This window comes from Equus asinus, chromosome 2, assembly GCF_041296235.1.
Source record: "Equus asinus isolate D_3611 breed Donkey chromosome 2, EquAss-T2T_v2, whole genome shotgun sequence".
Taxonomy (NCBI): domain Eukaryota; kingdom Metazoa; phylum Chordata; class Mammalia; order Perissodactyla; family Equidae; genus Equus; species Equus asinus.
The window spans coordinates 4,097,052-4,113,822 of NC_091791.1; the positions used below are offsets into that span (position 1 = coordinate 4,097,052).

The 16,771-nt window shown below is 47.3% G+C and overlaps 1 protein-coding gene across 4 annotated transcripts in view; it reads right to left on the reverse strand.

Moving 5' to 3' along the window:
- MGMT (O-6-methylguanine-DNA methyltransferase) overlaps positions 1-16,771 on the reverse strand; it is a 294,796-nt gene that overhangs the window by 206,290 nt on the left and 71,735 nt on the right. The window lies entirely within an intron of this gene.

Genomic DNA, 16,771 nt, shown 5'->3' on the forward strand with positions numbered 1-16,771 from the left:
TTAATCACCCTTGTTGTCGATGAGGTCATTCACCTAAGGAGTGCTAAAGAGTTAGGTAAACAAGCAGGATAACACCTGAGGGTAAAAAGAGATGCCTGTGTGTGGGCCCAGGGCCTTGTCCCAATGTAGAAACGGTGCCCATCAACATAAACAGTCTAGGAAACGAGCCTGTCACCGCACTGCAGCACAAAAAGCCCGAAAAGACCAGACATCGCTGAGCTGAATCCCAAATGCGAAACGTGATGACTGTTGCACCACATTCTGGGAATGGAATGAGCAGAACATACACAACCAGCATCAGGCACAAGGGCTCCTAAGAAGGGTATCCGAGAGCGAAATGGAAAATAAGAGAAACTTGAAATAAAAAGAGAAATGGCAAAAATGATCTGACACACTTGATGAAAGACTCCAAATCAACTATATTTTCACAAAAGAGCAAAAACTAAGACTATAAAACCAGATGTAAAGCAGAGGCAGGGTGAGTGCCTTCTCCTTGGGTGCGCTGCAGGGTGGCAATAACAAAAAAGACACAGGAGATTTTCACAGGGAAGATCACAATAATACAACAGAGCTGCAACACAATTTCCAATCTCAGAGAGCAGAGCCAAGGAGAGAGAATGCCAGCGCTTCCGTCTAAAGAGGGAAAACGGGAAATTAGCTAGCTGAGATGAAAATGGCACTTCCCCCACCGGGCAATGGGTCAAGGACATCAGGAAGACAGCGAGCCAATGGGAGGATCAGGGCCACACTCCTTAAAACTCGTAAGACACAAAAATCCTGGGGAAAGGCCATAAAATATTGATGTTCTTCACTTCTGCAAAGATAACAACAAATTCATGAAGGCAAACCACCACAAATCTTCCCATTTGCATTCTATAATGTTTCTACTAAGCTTAGGGCTCATTGTACTATTACATGGACCCAAAGTGGCAGTATTTCAATAAGGATTTCCTAGAAAAGACCACCTTCAATTTCATCACAGCCTGTTAGCCAAGGTGTTACACATTTAGATTTGGCCATTTATCAACAAGAGATAAGCTTTCAATCTTACAAAGACTCCTGAGCCCGAGTCCTGAGACACCACTGGGGCGGCCAGGCCGGACCAGCGCACACACATGGAGGCCTGGGCGCTCTCCTCCGCACGCAGGGCAAGCGAACCGGAAGCCTCCATGTGGCGCGTGCAGAGACGGAAAGTCAAGAACACCTTCCAGAACGAGGAGAAACATACCTAGGAGACATATCCTTTATTGCATATTGAGTGAAGCTGACTACACCAAATGCAACTTTCTATTTGTAGACTAGTATTCTGAAATATGAGCTCTTTTTGAAAATGTATAGTTTAGTTCACTTCTTCCAAATAGAAGTTGAGAACAAACCCAGGCATCCCTCACTCTCCAAATCTAGTAATTCACTCCTGAAAACGTACTGTCAATGGAATTTTCAGGTTACGGGGGCTTACTATTATTGCAATGAGATATACATTGAGGAAAATGAGATATACATATTGAGAGATACATAACGAGCTTTACATACTGAGGAAAATAATGAGTTCTTATTCTATCTAAAAGATCAAAACCAACTTCCCCAATTATCATTTAAGTACTTTGTCGACATCTATATAAAAATTCAAAGACTTCAGCATAATCTATATCATCTAAAACACCAATTGCCTAATCATTTAGCATTTACTGAATTCATCAGTGAGTTCATGCGGGTGCAGTTCTCAGGGACAGAGGGCAGTATCAGAGGCAAATTACAATTTATTTCTACCATGGAAGAAACATAGACGGCAACAAAAACAAACACTAAAATAATAATTAAATAAATAAAACATTAAAGAAATAATTAAAATAATCAAAATTCGACCCAAGTTGGTAGTGATCCCAGGCGCTCACTCTCACAGAGATCCAAGAGGAGGTAAACCCTTAGGGAAAGAAGGAAAGATGTCAAAGAAAAAGCCCCAGAAGTTTAGACAAGGAGGCTGGGGGACAAGATACTACTGTGAAAAAAGTTAAGATTCAAAGAGAGTGCCTGCTATAACTGACGGCACAGCTGCAAGTTTCCACGGCGTGCTCCTTGGAGTGGATTTTCTGATATGTTAATGAAGCTGGGGTGAGGTTCTTTCCAAGGTGTTACTGCATTTGGATAACGAGAAACTGAGGAGCATCTATTGCCCTTTCCTGACTCCAGAGACCATGGATTAAGAGGAGCAGGTAAGACAGGGAGGCAAAAGAGAGACCACAGGACAGCAAGACCCCAGCAATGGTTTATAAACAGTGCGGTCGCTCCAGTGTTCTGCAGAGGCTGGGCAACACAAAGCATCATCAGGTCCTTCCCAGGAAGGGCCAGTCCCTGGGCTCGCCAAGCCGGGTCCAGAGAAGAGAGGGAGAGCCGGCCTCGCTGCTCTCCAGCGGCACAGAAACACACTGTGGAAAAGCACAGATGGTTCAGGACAAACAGACTCACCAGCGCCAGCTTTTCATCATTGCCGAGGCGGGTTTGTTGAAAAAATGGATGCCTTCACCAAGAGACCTGTGACGTAAACTATGGACTCCAGGTGATCGTCATGTGTCCATGTGGGCTCATCGATTGTAACAGATGCTCCATTCCGGTGGGGGATACTGATAGTGGAGGCGGCTGGGGGCAAGGGCAGGGAGTACATGGGAACTCTCTGTACCTTTCTCTCATTTCTGCCGCTCTGAAAACAGTCTTCATTTTAAAAAAAAAAAAGGGTAACTTCTTGAGCTTTGCTTTTCTACTATACAGAATGCCATTTTAATCATTTCCCCCAACTCCTCATACTCCGAGGTCCCATCTTACCCACTGTGACTGCACCAATCATGGAGGTGCTCAGAATCGAACTGGGCAGGATGACTGCTGCCCTTCGTCAGCAGTGTATTTCCACCAGCAGCGAGAAACGCAGCTAACCACACAGCGACAAGCAGTCGTTGATCAGCGCTGTGTCACTTTGCTAGGGCTGCCAAGACAAAGAACCACAGACTGGGGGCTACAGCTCTGGAGGCCAGAAGTCCAAGACCAGGTGTCACACAGCTGGTTCCTTCTGAGGCCTCTCTCCTTGGCTTGCAGATGGCCATCTTCTCACGATCTTTCCTCTATGTCTGTGTCCTAAGCTCCTCTTCTTCTAAGGACACCAGCCACATTAGATTAGGGCCCCCCTAACGACCTCGATTTAACCTAAGTACCTCTTTAAAAGCCTTAAGTCCAAACACAGTCACATTCTGAGGTACCAGGGGTTAGGACTTCAACTTATGAATTTTGGGGGACACCAATTCAGCCCATAACAAGTGCTGTCACTGAGACCAAGGGAGCTGACACTAAAATAACTGAGTAAAATGCTGCTGGGTCTCAACAGACAGGATGATGCAGAAGATGAGCACAGTGACAAAATCCTGCCCACCCATCACCGTCCAGGGCAAGACAGTTACAAAAGACATGGACTCCATGTATATTTAAGACAATAAAAGGCTACTTGGAAGCCAACGTTTTAACAGTTGATTATTGCTTCTGAAGAGGAAGGTCAAGCAGAAGAACTCTCGGAGGACTGCCTGGAGACTGCCGTATTTTGAGAAGGAAGGTCCAGCTAGGCATGCAGGCTTCCCTAGTCCCAGGCACGGCTCTGTGCTTGCTCTAGAGAATCCCCAGGGAACAACCAACATGAGTCAACAACATGCTGACCCGGGCGACCGGCTAAACAAACCCTGAGCTGCATGCTCGCTTCCACCTCCAACCTCTACAACCATGTCATTCGTCCAATCCCCCAATCCTTCATTTGGTCCATCTCTACAAAAGAGGAATGAAGCGCCCCCTGTGCTGGGTACTAAGGGTACCAGAGTTAGGGAGAAGGACAGACCCTGCCCTTCAGAAACTCAGAGGCTAGAAGAAGACACAGACATGGAAGGAGGTAATTACAAACAAGCGTGAAGGGGCGAGTAGGTAGTAAGTTCAAAGGAGGGTCTGGAACCAAGCCTAGGAGCAACAGCAGAGTTCTCCCAGTGGGGGACATTCTAGGTGACGGCTGTGGAATGTGTGAGCGTGAGGTGAGAGGAGGGGCGGGAAGAAACTTCTGGGTGGAGCAGGTAGTGGTGCCGGCATCCAGAGGCTACTTCAGGAAGTAGTAACAGTAAAATAGTCATCCTCATGACCATCAATAACAGCAGCTAACACGTGAGTGCTTACTATAACTTGGGCACTGTTCTAAGAGATCCCCATAGATTAGCTCGTTTAATCCTCCAAGAATCCTATGCAGTAGATACTATTATGATCCCATTTGACACCTAGGGAAACTGAGGCATAGAGCAGTAAAGCGATGTGCCTAACTATACCTGTAAAGCGGTGGAGAGTCTGGCTCCAGAGACGGTGGTCTTACCCACTACACAACACCATCTCTGATACGGCCCATTTGGTATAAATACCAGGAAGTGTAGCGCAGTATAGCGGGAGCCTTGAGCTCTGGGGGTCAAAGAGCAAGGACTGAAGGATCAGAAAGACCCGAGCCGGTGCTTTTGTATCCTAAAGCACTAACCCTTATCCCTTTAGGGAGTCACATGATCACCTTTGATTTCAGAATTATGAGTGATTCTTATTTCCTTTGTGTTTTTCTGTATTTGCTAAAATGAGCATAAGTTTCACAGATGAAAACATGACAAGCTCGTCACTTTCAGGTTGCGTATGCCATGGCACATGTGGTATGGACATGCATCCTGGCACAAGTGTTTAGAGGAAGGTCAGCCAGTGGCTGGCCCATCAAGGACCTAGCTCTTCCATCCTTCTTACTGGCAGCAAACTGCCTTTCAGCTCCAGCTTCGCCCCCTCATGGTCACAAAATAGCTGGCCCAGCTTCTGGAATCACAAATTCATAAAACCGTGACCAAAGATTGAGAAGCAGAGAGGGGGTCTTCCTCATACTTCCCTTCTTATTTGGGAGGAAAGGTCCTCCCCAGGAGCAAGCCAGCAGGCAGCAGACTTCCTCCATGTCCCCCCAGCAGGGAGGCTGGGTGAGCTAGCACCTGACATGTGGCCTTTCTTAGGGCAGGCGGACAGAAGGAAGAGAGGCGGGCTTTGGGGCAAACAATGAGATCCACTGCCTGCTCTCCATGAAACTTTCCCTGATGCTCTGATTTCAGAGCTTCTGGATCATTCTTTTGTACCTTCTGTATATTTCTACTCTCTCTGTGCCACATTTGTGATCATTTACCAGCATTTCCAGCTCCCCTAACAGACAAAGTTCCTTGAGGAGTGATTCACGTCTTTTTGTCATTCCAGCACCCGGCTACTACAGTCTCAACCTGGAAAAGCCCAATGAGTGCCTGGTGAATGGAACTCTCATTTCAGTTCTTTGTTGAACTGATTCCACAAAAATGTACTGTGTGACCTGTGGGCCCACAGGTTTCCGCACACTCGGTGAACAAGACAAGGAGACCACTGCTCTCCAAGTGTGAGGCAGCAGAGCACCCGCCATGACAAGCGTCCCCAGCTCAAAGGCACCAGATGACAGCAAGGCCGCCTGTTCCACAGTCCACCCCACGAGGGAAGCTTCCCTTCCCCACAGCGAACAGAGGAATGTGCAAACGTGACTTTGTGAAAATGATACATCTATCTCAATTCACTGGAACATAACGGATTATTACTAATATTAATAATTTTAGCTCTAGAAATTGTACCAGCCTCCCAAAGAAAGAGTCCTTGACCCAAAATATCAGAGGATATTAAACTGAGAAATGATCTACTGATGCAAATCATTAAATCTATTTGCATTTGCTTACTGAACCCTATCAGGGAAATTAAACTACGTGCGGTGGGGAGAGAGCCGGCTGTGCGTGGGTAAGAGGAGACGTCGTGGTAGATCCGAGCTCTATGTCATTAATTTTCCCACTTTCCCTCATTAACAAGTAAAATGTTTTTACTGCTTGAAAAGTTTTAATAAATAGAAAAAAGGAGAGCAGCTGACATAGTTTTTAATGTAATATACAAGGGCTTTTAATATTTTTACATACATTAATGAAAAAGCCTGGAAAAATGCTAAAAGGTGATATACATGTGGAAAGACAGAATAACCTTCAGGGAAGGACTGAGTGCATGTCACCCCTACACCTTTGATTTTGGCATCCACATCACAGTCCTTTGATGGATGTCAACAGAATAACACCAATTAACTAACGAGGGAAGAGAGACAAAGGATCTGGCACATTCCATACACGTAAGTCGTACACTCACAGAACAAGCACTTAACTTAGCCAAAGGCTCACCAAAGAAACTTTCACTTGGAACTAATATATAGTTATCAGCGGACTTTAAGAAGGATGAGCCCACATTTTCCCTTCTCCCCATACACCTCATCTCTCTCTTGGGTATGGAGCCCTCTTTTCCTTATGAAAATAATCGTGCCTCCCTTCCTCGCCTCCTTGCTCTATCATCAGAACTTGTCTGTGCAGTAACAGCACCAGCACACTCCCCGAGGCCCACGGTGCACCACTGAGGACCACGCACTAAGCATACGCGGGCCTTGCCAGGGGCAACTCCTAGGGGTTCCCAGCAACCTCTGACCCCGCTGCCACATGTCACACAAGTGGGCGGGCTGTGCCTGGCTCCACGTTCCTGGGGAGAGCAGGCCTGTACTGCGCATCACCTTCCATGAAGCAGAGGACTACCGGGGCACACTCTTCCCATGGTGACAGCAGCGCCACTGAAAGGCCCAGTCTGGCTGACCCAGCTAGCAGCCTGCCACAGGAGGAGTCCACTCCTCCCAGATACGCAGGGAGGGGGGAGCTCCTCCCCACGTGCTCACCATCCTCATCTCCTATTATTGGCCTCACTGTTCACACCTTGGCCTTTGTCTCCAAAAACCTTCTGAATGGGTCAGTTTATTTAGTTAAAAAAATTAGCTATTTTTTGACACAAATAACAGTGGGATAAACTATTCCTTAGTTCTTATCCTGGCTTCATGACTATAAAGCTTCTAATAATTACCCCCATGGACAGAACTGGACCCTCTCACTTCGGCAGAGTGCCCTGGCTCCAAGCCAGGGTGGAAAGCCCAGGCAGGAGCCCGTGCCTCTGTGATTCAGAGCACGGCCCTCTGCAGGACCAAGCAGAAGTCACTTTCAGAAGGCGAGGAACTGGGCTGGGCTTGCAGGCAGGCAGGACAGAGCAGGTCATGTTCTAAATATTACAGTTTCCTCTAAAGTATGTTAAATACATCTGCTAAGGGTTTTCTGGTGCTTGCTTGATATTCTGGGTTTGATCACTGCACCCAACAATGGTCCATTAAATAACTATACAGAGAGGAAAGGGTTAAATGGTAGTTACAGGTGAAATACCTCAGAGACATTTATAGAGATTTAAAGTCAATGTGCAACAATGGCCCCTGAAACTACGCAAAAATCACACAAAAAATCCAAGAGCATCCGAGATCCACCTATAATTGCCAGATTGGCGGTGAGGGGCTCACAGCAGGGGAGCAGCAGGCGTGAGGGGCCTTCCTTCCCTCGCACCTCCCCTGGCCTGCTGCTGCTCTTCCTGGCCAGCCATCTGTCCCTCCTCATCCCCCGCCCCGCCCTCCATCTGTGGACTTCCCTCTTACCTGACCTTCTTCCACTTTCCCTCTGGAGAAGGCCAAGAGCTTCATAAAGATGACGGCCACAACGTGCAAAAAGCTAACTGATTAATTCAGCCTCCTCTCAAGGCTAATTCTGAGATGGTGCCTTTCTTCAGCGTCTGTCTTAGAGTACAGTTTCCATGCATTGAGGTCCTGTTTTCACTAATGATGCCTCCCCATGATTGTATAAAACTTCACACTTCTTCAAAGTTCTTCCCTACCTATCAGCAAAATCTGGCTACACTGGCTTTGCAGTCCCCATGCTCCTGAGAGGGAGCAGGCGGAGGAAGGCCAGGGGCCATATGGCTCTACCTGCCATTGCCCCACAGCCCTGAGGCCCACCTGCCCTGCCGTCCAAGCCAACCCAGCTTCATTAACAACTGCAGGGGGGCTGGGCTCCAGACATGCTTCTCTTGGCTTGTGGGACTCCAGCAGCTCTGGGTACAAAAGGTGTGTGGGCATGGAGACAAGAGGCAGAATGGTGGGTGACAGGAGCTGGGCTCAGAGTGGATGGACGTGTTGTTTAACCGGGACAGAGTTCATCTGGGAAGATGAAAACAGTTCTGGAGATGGATGGTGGTGATGGTTGCACAGTGTGAATGTACTTACTACAACTGAGCTGTGCACTTAAAAATGGTTAAAATGGTAAATTTTGTTATATGTATTTTACCACAAAAGAAGGGTGTAGTTAGGTCAAAATAGTATTGATTATGCAGGCCCAGAGGGGAATTTCTTCCCCTAACCTAGCTACAGTCTCGTAACTCTGACTCTGAGAGGGGAGCCATCCACTGAGACGTTCGGCTGGCCCAGCCCTCCTTATAACCTGTACAAAATAATGACAATTTCTCTCTATACCCCTGCTCCTCTGTATCAGCTAAATAAACTGAAAGTAGATTTTAAAAACAGAATATGATGCATATTTTAGTTCTGTCAATTCAAACGGTCCCTGTAAGGCTTTGGGCTGAGGTGAAGCAGACATCCTTTACAACGGCCCTCTCCTGTGGGCCTCTTGCAGAGGCCGCGATTCTTCTAACACAACACCAAAGTCCTACTTACACAAAGGGGTTGATCATCTCTAGACTGCTTAGCCAGCAAAACTGTTCAAGTTTGCAAACAGATAACTTTTCATGCAAGCAAACTAATTTCCTTAGACACAATTTGTCAGAAAGTAAAAGAAAAAAACTATTAATGTCATATGCTAAAGTAACTTTAAGGGTTTTGTAATAATAGACGCAGATGGGGATCCACCTTGAGAAAATTTATTGCTTATGTTTTAAATTCAGGAACTCCATAAATCATGAACATGCTTTTGGCCCTCAGATATTAAGGCTAAGAATGCAACTATCAAGTTGTTTGTCAGTTTCTTCTCCAGAAGGCAGTTCAGAGTTGACAGTATTATGTCTACGGCATATGGATCTTTAGGCAATAAAAATCTGGAGAGCTCTTGAAAACCCAGATGCACAAAACAAGAAGATACCTCATGATTAATTATCCTCTTAATAAAGGAGCCCAGGAGCTGGCCTGCGAAAGTTAAGGGAAGAAAGGCTGTAGAAGCAACCAAGTTAATGACATGGATAAACGAGTCTCGGGCAGAAATCTGTCCTCGTTCTAACGCAACACGAGATGGTAGCACTGAGACAGAGGACTTTCAGATGTCACCACACCGAAGGTATAAAAAACATTCATTTCTTTCCTTCAACATATTTGCCAATTTAATAAACGAATGAATTCTGACAAAGAAATCAACTAGCTCCAGTCTCCTACTTTTTGGAGTAAAACGTTAGTTATAGCAAACGGCATAACAAGGCCACCTACTGAGTGAGCCCAAGGTCGTGTCCCACCCACCCTGTGGACCCACATCTCATCCATCTTTCCACGCCAGGCTTCCATGAGCACCAGGAAGCACCAACACCTTCTTCCATGGCCCGGCTCTCTCCACAGCCCTGCCTTCTCCTCACAGAGGCCACAGCAGCCAGAGGCCTCCCACTCGTGTGGACAAGCAGCCAGCGTGAGCCTGGGCCTGTCCTTTAACATCCAGCTCCGCTTCATGCCTTGGCCCTCTGCGGCTGGTTCTCTCCTCTGCGCTGGCCTGGACATTGCTACCGCCAGTCAGGACTCACCACTGCTGGTCAGGCCTCCCCTCAGAGACAGGGAGACCCAGATGCCTCGCAAAGCTCTGAAATGATTCTTAAGACCCCACCACCACCCGAGGGCAGGCTGATCCTCAGACAGACACTAACTGTGCCAAAGCAAGTTCAACCGCTCATCTGTGCAGTGCATACCACAAACAAGAGTTGATCTGCTGCCGGCATGAGCCTGCTCCAGAGAAGTCCTCCCAAGAAAGCAGAAAGTCTCAGACCAGAAATCTCCAGCCATGGCTCTCTCAGCAGACAGCATGGTGGCCCTGGCACAACCTTCAATCCCTGGACTTTGGTTTCTTTATCTGAAAAGAAATAGGGCTGGGCTGGACACTGCCCAAGGTCCCTTACAGTTCTGACCACCTACAGATCTAGAAAGTTCCAAGAGTAATCTGGAGAGAAGCATTCTCTGTATTAACATCCGTCCATCAGAATCCTTGCCATTCGCCTAGGCAATTCTTAGTCACTATTTGCCAATATCAGCATTTCAATTCCTTGACAAGTAGCTTATGCCTGCCTGCAAGCTGATGGAGATCCCCAGAGCCAAGAGGAGGAGGACAGGGGTCCGTGTGCAGGTGGGGGAGAGAGAAGCAGAAGGGCCCTGCGGAGCTTGACCCTTTTTCCTCGACAGGCACAGCACAGCAGGGGTGCTAGGGAGTACTCCCCTAACTGTTCCCTCGAACGCCACGGCACCATGACCCCAGACGCCTCCTCCTGATGGTCACTGAACATGCCTGTCGGAGCCCCATCTCCCCTCCGACTCCTGAGAGCTGGAAGAGGGACTGGTGCCCCTTTGTTCCGCTCGGCCCCAGCATCCCACACAGCCCATAGCCACCTGGGAGCTGCGTGGAAGCCCAGGGCCCCGTGCAGGAGCAGCAGACGACAGGTGGCTTGCAGCACCACTGCGGGGAGAAAGGTGTCAGTGTCAAAATATTATTTTCAATAAAAGTTTTGTTTACCTAGAGAAGATTTAAACACACTGGAAACTTTGAAGGAAGTGCTCAGTTCTTTTTAATAAAAGCAGTGCTCAGTTATACGATAACTCTTCCTAACAGAGTCCTGAACTGGATAAAATAAAGATCAGAAAAAGCTAGCTATTTTTCCAGGTGATTTTTAGAAAGGAAAAACCACACTACTTGGGAAAGGCTAGTTTTGGGGTATCCGTAACAACTCAGAACAACAATTTCTTTATCCCTGTCTTAGAAACATGTATCGTTAGTGGAAGGAACATTAAAGAGGCAGAACAGAAATGTCGAGAATGCACGTACAATATACTGATGTGTACGTATATCTACACAAACACCCACATACATGGACTAGACACAAGCACAATTTTCTATTTGAGAAATGAACGAACTAAATAATCAGCATACGCCAAAGTTTGTATTTTCCTATGGTAATGGGTTGAGTCTTAAAATGTTTTTCCTCATAATTGCATCCTTCTAGAATTGTTTATATTCCATTTTTAGCTTGTCTAAACACCCTGGCAGAGAACTCCAGTTGGAATGTGCACATTCCGCACATGGAAGCTCCACCCCTGGGGACCGCACCAACACTCGGTCGGAGAGGGACAGCTCCCTGACACATCAGCTTCTTGAGAAACGGAAGAAATATCGCCTCCCAAAGCTGTGTTCTCAGCCCAGGAATTTTCCAGCCCAACCTGACCAACACAGGTTCTGTCTGAAGACATCTACAGAAGGCGCAGAATGCTGCTTCACCAGCTGGAGGTTTCAGCTGCTCATTCAGAAGCGTGAACGCTCCCCAGTGTCATGCGAAGGGAGCTAGAGAGCGAGAGCATTTTCTAAATGCTTCAACTGTGCTGGCCAGTGAGGGCAGGGAGGCCAACCTTCTGGAAGAAGGCACAGGAAAAGCATCTTTAAAAGTAATACCATGGATTCCATCAGGAACAATCACAGCAAGAAAACTCTAAGCCCTCAACACACGATACGCATTTGCATTCTGCAAACAGATGCCGAAAATTAAATGCCAGTCCAGAAGGACCAATGATCTTCCACGGAACCACTCTGTGATTCTGCAGGGGACTCAATATAGTATGTATGACCCTTTATTTAAAATATTTGTGTATACGCATGTGCATAGATCAGATCGAGAGAAACGGTGTCCGGGAGTGTCATGGAAATGCTTAGAGACATACACACTGGGGATCCTGGAGAAACACTGAGTGAACGAGAAGACTTGGTAAAAGAAGTGGGTAAAAACCCCCAAAGCAGTCAGCACAGATCAACACAAGGACGTGGCATGGAAGACCCTGGAGCTCGTCTCTCAGCCGCTCTGGAGCTGCCACTATGAGTGTGGCCCAATCTGAAAGGAACCTGAAGAAGTTTCCTAAGCAGAAGAACACTGCAGAAACCCAAGTGAGCTGAACTGCATTTCTGGGGAGGACTTTCTCTCCCTCCTGTCCCACCCCAACCCCAACACAAAGCTCCAAGAACCAATCCAGAAGGCGGGACATTTGGCATGAACACGACTTGGTTTTGGTTCTCTGTGTCTGTGCTGGGACACCTCGGGTCACTAACGCAGGGTCCATCTGTGTTGTCTTTGGTTCATTTTGCTTCCAGATGTAGTCATTTCTGCTCCAGACATATGGTGAACACACACCATTCAGCTGGGCTCCCAGCATCAAAGCTACAGAAAACGTTAAGTGCAGCACGTTGGTCTCAACAAAGACCAGGGTGCCAAGGAATTCTCATTTCAGAGCCTGAAGAAAACTTGAAGTCAGTATTATACACCCCAGAGTCTGACACTGAGGGAGCAGATGCCCCAAAGCAATTTCAACACAACACCCAACCCCTCCATCCTCGGCCTTCTGGACTCCATTCTATCCCTGCTCTCTTCTCTTTGTTTTAATTCAATTTTCTTTGGTGCTTCCTCATGACTCACCTGTTCAACTATTCCTCCAGATCCTTCTTTTCTTCTCTTGGCTTTCTTGGCTTCTTGATACCCTACGCCTAGAGCTAGCACCACCACCTACCTGGTCAGTTACCCAGGCTGGGGCCCACATCATCATAACACACCTCCTTCTGCCATGCCTCCCCCATCCCGTCAGATGCCAGGTCCTACCGGTTCTGCTGCCAATGCCAAACGACTTCCCAGCTCGCTCAGTCCCATTCAGTTCTACCATGGTGCCCTGGGCTCAGTCCCACGTCATCCCTTGTCTTGACCATTTCGACAATCCACACATGCTCATGCACACCCACAGCTGTTGAGGGACACAACACAACACTACATTTCACTGTCCACCCAGCCTGTCTCCTGTGCTCCATAGAGGTGGGGCTGTCACACTCATTTCTACATCGTCCCCAACGCGTGTGTCCAAGGCACAGTACTCACACGTATTTAGAGAATGAGTGAAAAATAAGTGAATCTAACTTAATCCTAAATTTAGTCAATGTTTTTATCACAAAAAGACCCACTTCTATCACTTGATACAGCAACTGGAAATAAAAATTCTAGATGAATCTGACACAAGACAATGCTTCAGTTCAATTCAAAAATTAAACTCATTTAACCTTTAACTCAATTTAAATTCTGAACTGATCAGCATGCAAGAGCTATCCTGTACATCAATATCAAGGAGCTGATCTAATTACTGATACAATTTTAAAGGAAATAAATTTAACAAACCAAGTATATTTTGAAAGTTTACAGTTTAAATGACATTAACATTTTGAACACAAAAAATTGAAAATTATTCACTAGTAACAGTTTGAACACCAGAAAATATTCAAGATATATGAATAAAAAAGCATTCTGGAAATCAAAATCCAATGGCAAAATGAGAACTGTTTATCAGTGGACTTAGATCCCATTATTAGGTACGGTTACAGTTATGGGTTAGACACCACTACTTAAATACCAACTTAGATGCCGCCGTGTTTTCACAGGAGAGGGAGACGGTCGTGAGGAGCACAGCCAGTTCAGAGGAAAGCGTCCAAAGAAGTGACTGAGTTGCAGCTACCAGCCTCCTTGAGTGACCTCAGCCTGTTTCCCTATAAAATAGGCACATCCTCTGACAAGCTTTCAACACCAGCACGTGCGTGTGGACATTCGGTAACTTTACGAGGGTGAGGTGTGAGGCAGATCACTGTGTCCTTATTCCCACAACACTAAGTTTTGAGCCTGAATACCCAAGTTAGACATGAACCAGGGAGCATTCTAAAGACATTCTCGTTCAGGTGCCCAGCACAAAAGTGACCCCACTTTTGGATCGCTAAACCCCAATCAGGATGTCCAGCGGCTCTCCTCAACTGTTGGGAGTCAAGACAAATCAGCAAGGAAAGAAAGGGAAGCTCCCGTACGAGCGGTGCTAGGGCTGCACCCAAGATCCAAACTGGCGAACCCTGGGCCGCGAAAGTAGAGCACACAAACCTAACCACTACACCACAGGGCTGGCCCCAGGGCTGTGTCTTTAATGGACATGAAATTGTTTCATTTCAGGTATGGCCAATAGTAAATGCTCAATAAATTGTAGAGCTTGGTAGAAGTAACGGTGGTAGTAATGGTCAGATTGGTAATAATGTTTACAAGGCTTTATTCAGTGTATGATCACTGCCTTAAAATACTTCACAAATATTGTCGTGGGTGCAAATCAAAGCTAGCCGAGGCAACAGCGCATCTCCCTCAAGTCCTCGTCCTGCGTCCCTGTAACCCGCCCCCGCCACCCTTCCCCGTTGAGGGGGCGGCACCCGAACAGCCCCTTCAGGGAGCCAGCCCACTCCTCGCCCAGGGCCAGCCGCGACAGGGCAGCGTGCTCCACAGGCGCCAGGCCCTTCCCGAGTCCCTGCTTACCCAACGGCCGGCTGACTGCCGGCAGCCCAGCCTCTTCTGGAAAAAGACTTGGGAAGAAAACAGAAACGGCCTCCAAGACAGTCCACCACTGTCATCAATTCCACTGTTTTTCCTTACTGGTGTTTATTTAGCCTCATTCCTCAGACAATCTGAACAAGACTTAACCAATTTTCTAGACCACAACAAATTAAAAGCAAAAAAGCAGAATGGGGTGAGAACTGTGAGAGGCTGGCAAGAAGGCATGGTGACACCAGGGTGAAGACACAAAACTACAAAGCCAGCAGGGCGGCGCAAGAAGGACCCAGTCTGTGATCAGGCCGGTCCACAGCACGGCAGCAGAAACAGCGTGACTCCAGAGGCCGTGTGGAGGACGGCACTGTTGGCTGGGCCAATTCCACTGCAAACGGCCCCAGCAAGACCATAAACCCTGGACAGGGCTCTGCACTGGGCACAGCACAGACCCCGTGAGCCTCCAGTGGGGCCGAGGCACACCAGGCCCTTTCGTGAGGGCGAAAGCCCTGCTTGGAGAATCTGGGAGAGCCCAAGGATCTTAACCAGGATTGATTTCCCTTAAGCTCCAAGTAAACTCAGGACCTGGTTACAACTCGTGAGAGCCTAGACTCCGTGGGTGGCCCTGGGGGCACTTGTCCTCTGTGGAACTGCACATCATACAGTATGATCCTAGACTGAGCCAGGCTGGGCCGCGGTCTACGTCTCCTCCTTATAGAAAAAGGGAAAGGCTTTCTGTGGCAGCATACAGAAGACAGGAGAGCCATTCCTCTGGGAAAGTTGCCATCCCTTCAAAAGCAGGCATGATCAGAGGTGAGGTCCAATGCCTCCAGAAGCAAAGTTCTCGTCCAGAGCAGAGCATTTAAGTATTTTTATTTTAACACGCCACAGAGGCAAAAACATCCACCTTTCTCCGCTTGAAGTTAGTCAAACTACCTCCTTTACTCTCAAGTGCTCTTAGACTCCAAATGTCGGAAACTTCCAAAAAAAATTCTTTACTCTGACAGTTTGGCTCGTATTTTGAACCCACATATTTGTAGCTGTCACTCACTGTTCTTTTCTTCCTTCCAAGAGGATCCTGGCAGACTTAACCCTAAATGAACCAGCTTGCTTCTGACTCACGGACATAGGCATGCAAGTTTTGCCATTTCTATCTCACTGCACCACAGTAATAAAACTGAGAGAAATGAAACTTACATTACTTTTTCTTAGATGGGTCCAGAACATAAAGATTTTAAGTCTCAGTGACATCTGCTTAAAAACTGTGCAACTGCCTGCTATCACCCTCCTCCCTGACCCAGGTAATGGGGGATGAACCCAAGAAAGAGGCTCTTGAAGAAACCTGAAAGAAAAAGTCCAAAGAGGATAAAAGCTGGTGAAGCCAGGGATTGTGTATCTTCTAGATCAGAAACCACACAACAGCTTCACAACAAAATGCACACTGCACCTTTCTGTGGTTATGCCGCCCCACGCCGTGGGGAGAAGCACTGTGCACATCGGGCCAAGGGGGTTTTGTACCTGTACCTTTCTGCACGATCACGCAGGAACACAGCCATCCCACATCCCTGACAACTCAGTCTCCCATCGCACAACGGTTTCCACACCGTGAGTTCACCTGAAGGCATCTACGTCGCTGTATTTGACTAACATTCGAGGGCTGCAACCTTACAACCCTGCACTAACAACTCTGCAGGCCCCATACACAGCACTGTGGCCCCCGGGACCAGACCCTCCCCATCACGGCTACAGAGAATTCTTCGTGAGAATCTGTAACTGAAGAGAAACAGCCTGGCTTCCTGTCTTGACTTTTTAGCCATCAACCTGAAAGACGAGGCACTGTCTTGCTTCTAAAGGACACCACGCTATAAATGTGTACGGCAAGTATACACACGGTTTGTGTTATCGATAACATAAGTCCTGAGAGTCACACCCCACGCACTGCTGATAATTTACCCCACGGCGCCACGACCTGGGAGGTGAGGACCGTCAACGCCGACAGGCCTCATGGACTTGGAATTGAAGAGCCGAGCAGAGGCAAGAGCGAGGCATTCCAGGCTCACCAGCGCATTCAAGCACTTATTTTAAAAAACAGACGATTTCTATAAAGCCAAAGAGAGCTTGGCAAATTTTCCTCCCAGAAACATGCTTATTTGACTCAAGAGACCTCCTCAAGGAACCACTCTGTAAAATACAATAATTA